Genomic DNA, 9321 nt, shown 5'->3' with positions numbered 1-9321 from the left:
ATTCCTATAATCTATGGAAGCATAAGATGCATGTAACTAATCCATCCCAAGAATAACATTGAAATCTACAATGTCAAGCTCAATAAGATCACAAAGAACAACTTTATGCAAGATAGACATAGGACAAGCCCTATAGACCTTTCTAGCAATAATCGACTCACCAACGGGGGTAGACACCAAATAGGGCTCTAATAACACTTCGGGGTGACACATTAAACCTATTAGCAAGGAATGGAGTAACAAATGATAAATTTTCACCCAAATCTAATAATGCATACACATCAAAAGCAAAGACCTTTAACATACTTATGATGACATTGGGTGCGTCCTCAACCTCTCATCTTCCATGTAAGGTGTAAAAGCGGTTGGTGCGTTGGACAACTCCTTGGGCTTATTGACCAGGAGAAACTTGGCCTTGAGGACTACCACCACCATCTCTACAATCCCTAGCATAGTGGACTAGCTTGCCACACTTAAAGCATGCATTGGAGCCGGCTAAGCATTCCCCTTTGCGAGTTCTTCCACACTTCTTGTAAGCGAGGAAAGTTTGACCAGCAACATTCTCTCTTCGAACCATTGGTTTAGCACCCTTGTCCTTGTTGAAACTTAGAGAAGGAGTATTGGTGGAACCTTGTCCCACAAACTGTTTCCCACCTTGGCCTTTGCCATTGTTACCATAATCGGACCTTTGAGGGATAAATCCTCCACCATCCACTCTAGCCTTTTTGAACCCCCTTGATCTCTCTCTCAGCTTCTCTTCTTCAATTTGTTCTGCATAAGTCATTAATCGAGATATTTCCATCTACTTGACCAACATGGCCATTTTGCACTCCTTGGATACCAAGCTTGAGACACCAGAAATAAACTTGCTCATCCTAGCTCTTGGGTTGGAGACCATGAAGGGACATACTTTGACAACTTAGTGAATTTGAGAGCATACTCCCTCATGCTTATACTCCCTTGATGGAGGTTGATGAACTCTTATATTTTGGCCTCCCTTAGCTCCAATGGAAAGAAGCGGTCTAGGAAGGCACCTTTGAACTCTTCCCAACCTATCATCCCCATTTTTTCATCCCTCTTAACAACCCATTATTCGTACCACACTCGAACCACACCGTTGAGTTAATAGGACACTAGCTTGGCCTTCTAATTTGGTGTCACTCCCATGATAGACACAATCCGGTACACCTCCTCAATGAACTCTCTAGGGTCCTCATCTAGTTTAGAATTATCAAAATTGAGCGGATTCATCCTTTGGAAATCCCAAATCCTAGAGGCCAAATTTTGAATGAAAATCTTAGGACACTCTTAGGCATGACATGAATTTGAAAGAAGTGAAACCTTTCCTAAATGTCCCATAATCTTCTATTTATAGTTATGGCGCACTTCACAACCATGAACAAGATCCTATTTGACATGGTATGTTGAATTCCGAGGACCATTCAAAACCTCAGGCTTTGATACCAAGTTTGTCACGAGCTAATCCTAGGACCAAGACGTGATATGGTAAATAACAAACCTGAAATTACCTCAAACAAGTCTCTTAACATTCTTTTAGCCTTTTATAGGTAATGACAATAGATAAACAAGCAGAAATCATAATAGTAAATCTTCAACTTATATATGTCCAACTATACCTTTAACTTTTAGATTTAACGGGGCTAAGACAAGTCACTAGCTCACCCTAAATCATAATAGAAAGAAATGCCATAGTAAGTGTCTAAAGAACTCAACATATCATAAGCTAGAAAGATAAAAGAGTATTGAAACTCACCAAAAGTAGTCTTCAAATGAAATTTCAACTATCCACGTGGAGGAGAATGAGGAGGAGCATCGGTCCATTCATGGTGATATTATGTAGGCAAAAGAGTATGCGTTAGTACATTGAATGTACTAAGAATGTAAGCATGCTTGAACATTGAGGAAACATTAAAAAATTATGTAATATGAAACATAATGCAATGCATGCATAATCAATCATATAGATATCCTTGAAATCATTCATTTTGTGGAAAAATGATCATAACTGATATTTAAGACCATGTGAACTATTATATGGAATCCAACATAATCTTCTACGTTGGCCGGGGAGACTATTTGCCTGATAGAACTCTGTCAACTTTATTCATTTCTTTAACTTTAACTTTAAGGGCTTTCATGCATCCATTAGCCTAAGTCTAAGAGGTCTCCTATGTTGACACATAGTTAATTAGACAAGGGGTTGCTACTAGAATTCCCTTACCGAATTCCACCTCAATGCCCCATTCGGGGCTAACTCAATCCCACAGAATAGTTATATACTTCAAAATATTCATAGCATACACCTTGAGAATTCAAAATATCATATTCGGTAGAATAGCTCATTAAAACATTTGATTATTCAAATATGCATGAATTGTCCTTATTAGATAAAGAATTCATCATTCATATCATTTCATCATTCTTTTATTTCACAAGGCTCCCTTTTGATTATAGACATTGCTTTCATAAATATTCATTTGGAGTCAAAGCTTTCAAGTCAAACTTGATTGAAAATATAGTAAATTAGGTGGGTTCAAATCACTTCAACTTGCAAACATGTACATAAATAAATATGCATAAATACTTTGAAATCCATTAATTAAAAATCATGCTTTAAGCAACTTGCCATGAATTTGAAGAACCTTTAAAGAGATAAATAGAGAAATTACTTGCAAACCATCAATACATATATATGAAATCATATTGCATCAAAATAGACCAATAATCATTAGTTTAACCATGATTAATGCTATTAAGTAAAAATAACAATTACCTATAAGAAATAATTACTTGAAATTAAGAGATTTAGTTGAAAGAGTTTTGGACTACATGGGTGGAAGAACCTATGGAAAAACATCCACATAACTTAGAGTAAAACTTAAAGAAAATAAACATAATTTATTATATAATCAAAACACTTTAGGTATGAGAGTGAAAGGAATATTCTCATTGAAGCCTTACATACCAGGAATCCGAAGCGTTACTCAGAATCAAAGGACTTAATAAACACTCTTGAATCCTAGTATTTTCTTCTCGCCGGAGCTTTTTGTGTACTACTCGGAGTATATATGAATCATCGAAATAGTATTTCTACACTAGTAAGAACAAAAACTATATTTTGATAATAAGTAAAGTAGTTTATAGAGAGAAGAGTTGCTTGAGAAAGTTTGATGAACAAAATGATGAAATAAGGTAGGTATTTATAGGTGTGAAGGAGGGAGCTAACAATAATTAAAATAATTATAAAGAAAAATCTAAAAATTTAATGAAAGATTGTGATTTCATGGGTGATGTCAAATGGTGGACTATTTATGTCATGGATGATGTCAAATGGATCTAGATCTTTCCCTGGTTGGTGAGATGAACTTTCTTTTAAAGGAATACCCTTTTTCGGAGCTGCATTTGAAACAGACAACTTCCTCATTAGGATTTGGTGTCTGCATATGAATTGTTGCTCTAGAAGTGTACTTTCATGTCATTCAAGAATAAATTGATTTGGAGCAACCTACAGTGAGATATGATATTTCTTCTACAAATACTCCATTTCGTCATAGCACCATGTCCTGCAATAATTAATTTATTTATCTTACTTAACCTCTAAAATATAAAATATGGTGTCCACAAAAATTGTAAGTAATGATGTTCGGGTTATTCTGAAATTCTAATCACCTAATTTGGACTATCCTATTAAAATTTATGCCCAAAATACATAAGTGATATTATTTTCTTCAAGAATTGGAACATTATATACAACATTTTAAAGGGGTGTTACACCCATCCGGTAAAGTCAAGAAAGGGGCAAAGTAAGTCAATATTTAAACTCTTGGAAACTCTTCTCACATGATTTCAACCATTGGAATATCACTTTCTTTTGAGTCAACTTGGTCAAAGGCAAAGAAATCGATGAAAACTATTTCACAAACCTTCTATAATAGCCGGCCAAACCCAACAAACTCTAAATATTTGAAGGAAATAAAGGTCTAGGCCAATTCATAACCACCTTGATTTTCTTAGGATCAACTATGATACATTCACCGGACATAATATGGCCAAGGAACGCCACCAACCTTAACAAAACTCGCACTTTCTAAATTTAGAAAATAATTGATGATCCTTAAGCACTTGCAAGACAATTCTCAAATGGTCTGCATGCTCATCCTCACTCAGAGAATAGACCAACATATCATCAATGAATACAATCATGCAAATGTCCAAGTATTGCATGATTACCCTATTCATCAAGTCTATAAAAGTTGTGGGAGCATTTGTTAGTCCCAAAGACAACCAATAATTCAAAATGCACATACCGGGTTGTAAAAGTCGTCTTTGGAATGTCACATTCCCGTACTAGAAGTTAATAATAACCCAATAGTAGATCAATTTTTGAGATATAGCTTGCACCTTGAAGTTGATCAAACAAGTCATCAATCCTTGGTATGGGATACTTATTCTTAATGGTGACCTTGTTCAATTGTAGGTAATTAATGCACATACAAAGAGAGTCTTCCTTCTTTTGAAGAAAGAGAATTAGAGCACCCTATGGAAAGATACTTGGTCTAATGAAACCTTATCCAATAAATCCTTCAAGTGATCCTTTAATTCCTTATGTTCCATCAGAGCCATACGGTGAGGAGAGAGAAAGATAGGTTGGGTATCAGGAAGAAGGTCTATGCCAAAGTCAATTTGCCTTTTTGGTAGAATACCAGGTAGATCATCGAGAAATACATCTGGAAACTCCTTAATAATGGGGACTAACTCAAGAGTAGGGGCTTTGGAATATATATTCCTAACCCATAAGAGATGGTAGATGAAACCCTTGAAAATTATTTTTTGAGCTTTAAGGCACAAGATGAATTGACCCTTAAACACGGAGTTACTAACATTTCACTCTATAACTATCTCATTAGGAAAATGAAACTTAACCATTCAGGTTCTACAATCAATAGAATCATAGCATGCATGAAGCCAATCCATACCAAGGATAGCATCAAAATTAGTCATATCAAGCTCTACAAGATCATATGAGGTAACCTTATGAAAAACTGAGACTAGACAATTTCTATAGACCTTCTTAGCCAAAACATACTCACCAATGAGGGTATAGACTGAAAAAGGCTCTAAAAACAACTTTGGGACTAACATCGAATTTCGTAGCAATATAAGGAGTAACAAAAGACAAATGCACTCCTAGATCAAGCAACACATAAACATCATAGTGAAATACATGTAACATACCAGTAACACATTTGGAGACTCTACCTAATCTTATTGGGTCTGTAAATCATAAATATTTTTTGATGCTGACTGCCACCTAAACCTAAAGTAGCATTATGCTGAGCCTGTTGACCTGTAGTAGTTTAAGTCTGATTTTGTGGTCGACCACCTCCACCTCTAGTAACACTGGAAGGACAATCCTTCACTTGGTGACCAATCTTGCCACATCTAAAGCAAGAACTTGAACCTGCCAAACATTTTTTGATTTGCTTCTTCCCACACTTCTTACATCCAGGGATAGGTTGACCATTCGAAACTCCTCCTTGATGCTTAGGGTTAGAAACCCTATCTTTGTTGAACTTTGGCACCGGCATTTTTGAAGAATTTTGTCGAAGTACCTTTGGCAAAATTTAGGATGTCCACCATTTTCGGACCTAGAGTATGAAAATTCACCACCATCAGTCTTTGCCCTCTTCGAATCCCTAACCTACCCCCTCAGCTTATCTTCCTCAATTTTCCTGGCATAAGTCATTAGCCTTGAGATATCCATTTCCTTGATCAATATGGTGGTCTTGCATTGTTTAGACAACAAGTATAAAGCACCCAAAAAAAATTGCTCACACAAGCTCTAGAGTCGAAAACCATGAAAATATCATGCTTTGAAAATTATGTGAACTTGAGGGAATACTCCCTCACACTCATACTTCCTTGATTAAGTTTGATAAACTCTTAAATCTTAGCCTTCCTAAACTCCAAAGGAAAGCAACGTTCAAGAAACACTTCTTTGAACTCTTCCCAAGTAATAGGAACCATATCTCTAGGCCTCTCACCTTTCCATTGATCAAACCCAATCCATACAACTATCTTCAATTTTAAAGCGGCTAACTCAACCCTCTCCACCAGAATAATTCCCATGATCTCCACAATCTTGCAAATACCCTTATAGAACTCTTATGGATCCTCGTCTATCTTTGACCAATGAAACTCCATAGGGTTCATCCTCATAAAATCACAATCTGTTGTTTCCACCGCACCCATATTTGGGTTCATGGAAGGATCTACCTCTCTTCTTGTAAGACCTCGAAAGTTGAAAAGTTGAAAAATAAGAAACAAGAGATGAAATCCCAGAAAAAATAGTTTTGGCACTAGGTGGCCTTCACGAGATCCACTATGGGACTTGAAGAGCACCATGTTCCTTAAAGGGCCATCGTGGTCCATGCACGATTAATTGGGTTGTAGAAGTGAGGACCACGAGGGGACATCATGGGGGTGATAAGTACCACAAACTGTTACGACTCCCGTGGTAGACACCTCTGTAAGCCTTCTTCTAGGATCCTTTTCACGATCCATGTTAACATACCATAGTGACCTCCACTGACCGTGAAGGTCTCTGTGGATGAAGTCCTGAAAATCTTACCTACAACCACAACATTCAAGACCCTTTCCCAAGAATTTCAAGTCTAACTCCACGGACACCACCACGGGCCATGGTGAAGTTCAAGGACCATGGTGGGTCCTCTGTGTAGTCCTAGTTTTTAGTTTTAATGAAAGTTATTTTAGTCTTTTCCCTATGTTTCATTAATGAATGTGGACAGTTTTTGGAACAAGATTCCTACCTGTTACTATGCTAAAGTCTTCTAACCTTTATATTCTCTCAATAATTGCCAAATCACAAAACCTTCTCTCCCGAGTTTTTTCTCCAAGGTCTTCTTCTCTCTCAAGAAATTCAAAAGGGTTCTTCTAGGTCAAGCTTTCATTCTCTTTAATTTAAGGCTCATCAAGGTCAAGGTATGTGGGACTTCATCCATGGATACCTTTCACCCATGGAATCCCAAAGATTTCTTCTCAATTTCTTGTATGATTTCTTTGATAAAAGGCCCTAATTTCATGAATTTTATTGGGTCTTCTCAATTATGATATATTTCAATATTATTAGTCTAATTATGCATAATTCACATCATATTGCATGCTTTCAAGAGAATTTCAATATCCCATGATATATGGTAGTTTTAAGTATGATTTATGAGATACGATTATAATTTCCAAGTTATATTCTATGAATGTTTTGTGCTATGAATTAAAGATGCTTTATGCAAAGAAGTTTATGAATTATGATTTTATGTTTTAAAAAAATTTAAATATATGGAAATTTAAGTCCCTAAAGATGTTTATAATCAAAGATATATATTTATGGAAGGCCTGTACTCACATTGCATAAGTTATATGATAGATGAGTTAATCTTATGCTTTTAATATGATGATGCTAATTGAGCTATTTTTATGGTGTTTTATAAATATGGATTGATATTAGTCATTATCTTTCCCTATGACTTTAATGATCATGTTTTATGACTTTCGTTGGAATACTGACTAAGTATCGAGAGGCTTTTAGGTAGGGTTTAGTATGGTAACACAGTTAGTTACCCGAGGGAATCTTAGTAGCAACCTTATGTCCCAAACTACGTTGCCCGTGTAGGTATATATATTCCAATATGAAAATGCTGGTGGATCCATATAGCCCAGTTAAAAAATTACTAATAGAGTATGCCCTAGCAAGGTAGACTCCCCTATTTTGATGCAGAAGGCATCAAATTCGATGTTTATCTCGCATAGCTTATCATCGGTTAAAGGTCCTATCCCACATATTTTCAGTTAAGTTATGACTTCTTGTGATGATTATGAGATTCTTTTGATGGATTGAACAATGAGATAGATGTTATAAATATTTTCATGACTTTACACATGTTTTAAAGATATTGGTTTTGCATCCCATGACTCATATTGATTATATCTTATGTTTATTGTTCATGCTTATTCTCACCTACTTAGTGCATTCCATGTACTAATACATACTTTTTGCGTACATTGTATTATAATGTAGGGACCAACGATCACATTCATCCTCCTCCCGCTCGTGGCTAGTGCTTGCTAGTAGCTTTTATTATTGGTGAGTCCTCACAGTTCAAGGAGATGACACTTATTTCTTATCTTGACATTGTTACTTCATTCTCTTATGTTGTCTATGTGGGTGATCTAGGAGCTTGTCTTATGATCCCTTCGAGTTATTAGAGGCATGTTAGATAGTAAAAGAGTCTATGTTGTCATTTCCTCTTTTTGAGACTTATGTTCTATTTGAGACTACATTTCTTTATTGTTGATTCTTGTTTATTTATTTCATATACCTTATGTATACCCATTAATGTTATTCTACGAGTCTTTATTAGAGTCCTTTAAGATTCTAATCATCGTGTTACAACTAAGGCCTAGCTTGGGTCATGAAAAACTTGCTATCAGAGCACAAGATTTAAGTGTCCTAGGGAGTCTAACATGCCGCATCGAATAGAGTCTTGTTTATCATTGTGAAGCGCACCACAAGTTTGAATAGGAGGTTATAAGGCATCTTAGGAAACATTTCACTTCTTTCATAATTTTATCATGTTGTAGAGTTGAACTCTAAGGTTTTCTCCTCTAACTCTTTCTCTTTGTGATTACAAAATCATGCCTCTAAGAAGATCTCCTATTTCAAGGAATGTGGAAAAGGATCCATAAGCTCAAAATGCTCCTTTGAATGATCAAGTAACAAATGTGGTGTTCCAAGCCTCTTTCCAAACGCTATCCCAAGCTATTACTACTCAAGTGAATTGAAGAGTAGATGTTCCTCCCAATATGTCTACTCCAGCTTTAAGGATTAGAGACTTCATGAGGATGAACTCTCTCGAGTTTCATGGATCCAAGGTTGAGAAAGATCCCCAACACTTTGAGGATGAATTTTATAAGATTATTGAGTTATGGGAGTGTCATCGAAGGAGAAGCCAGAATTGGCGGCCTACCAACTCAAGGGTGTCACTTAAGTTTGGTATAACCAATGAAAAGCCAAAAGGGTTGAAGATGGTCCTACAGGTTTGGAAAATTTCAAAGTTGCATTTCTTGACCACTTATTCCCACTTGAGTTGAGGGAGGCGAAGGTGTTATAATTTATCAACCTCAAGAAAGGGAACATGAGTGTGAGGGAGTATTCCCTCAAGTTCACGAAGTTGTCTAAGTATGCTCCATCCTTGGTAGCTAACTCATATGCCTGAATGAGTA

The sequence above is a fragment of the Solanum dulcamara genome, chromosome 9, assembly GCF_947179165.1.
Source record: "Solanum dulcamara chromosome 9, daSolDulc1.2, whole genome shotgun sequence".
Lineage (NCBI taxonomy): Eukaryota > Viridiplantae > Streptophyta > Magnoliopsida > Solanales > Solanaceae > Solanum > Solanum dulcamara.
The sequence above is the reverse complement of the archived record's forward strand: the minus strand, read 5'-3'. Positions refer to the sequence as shown.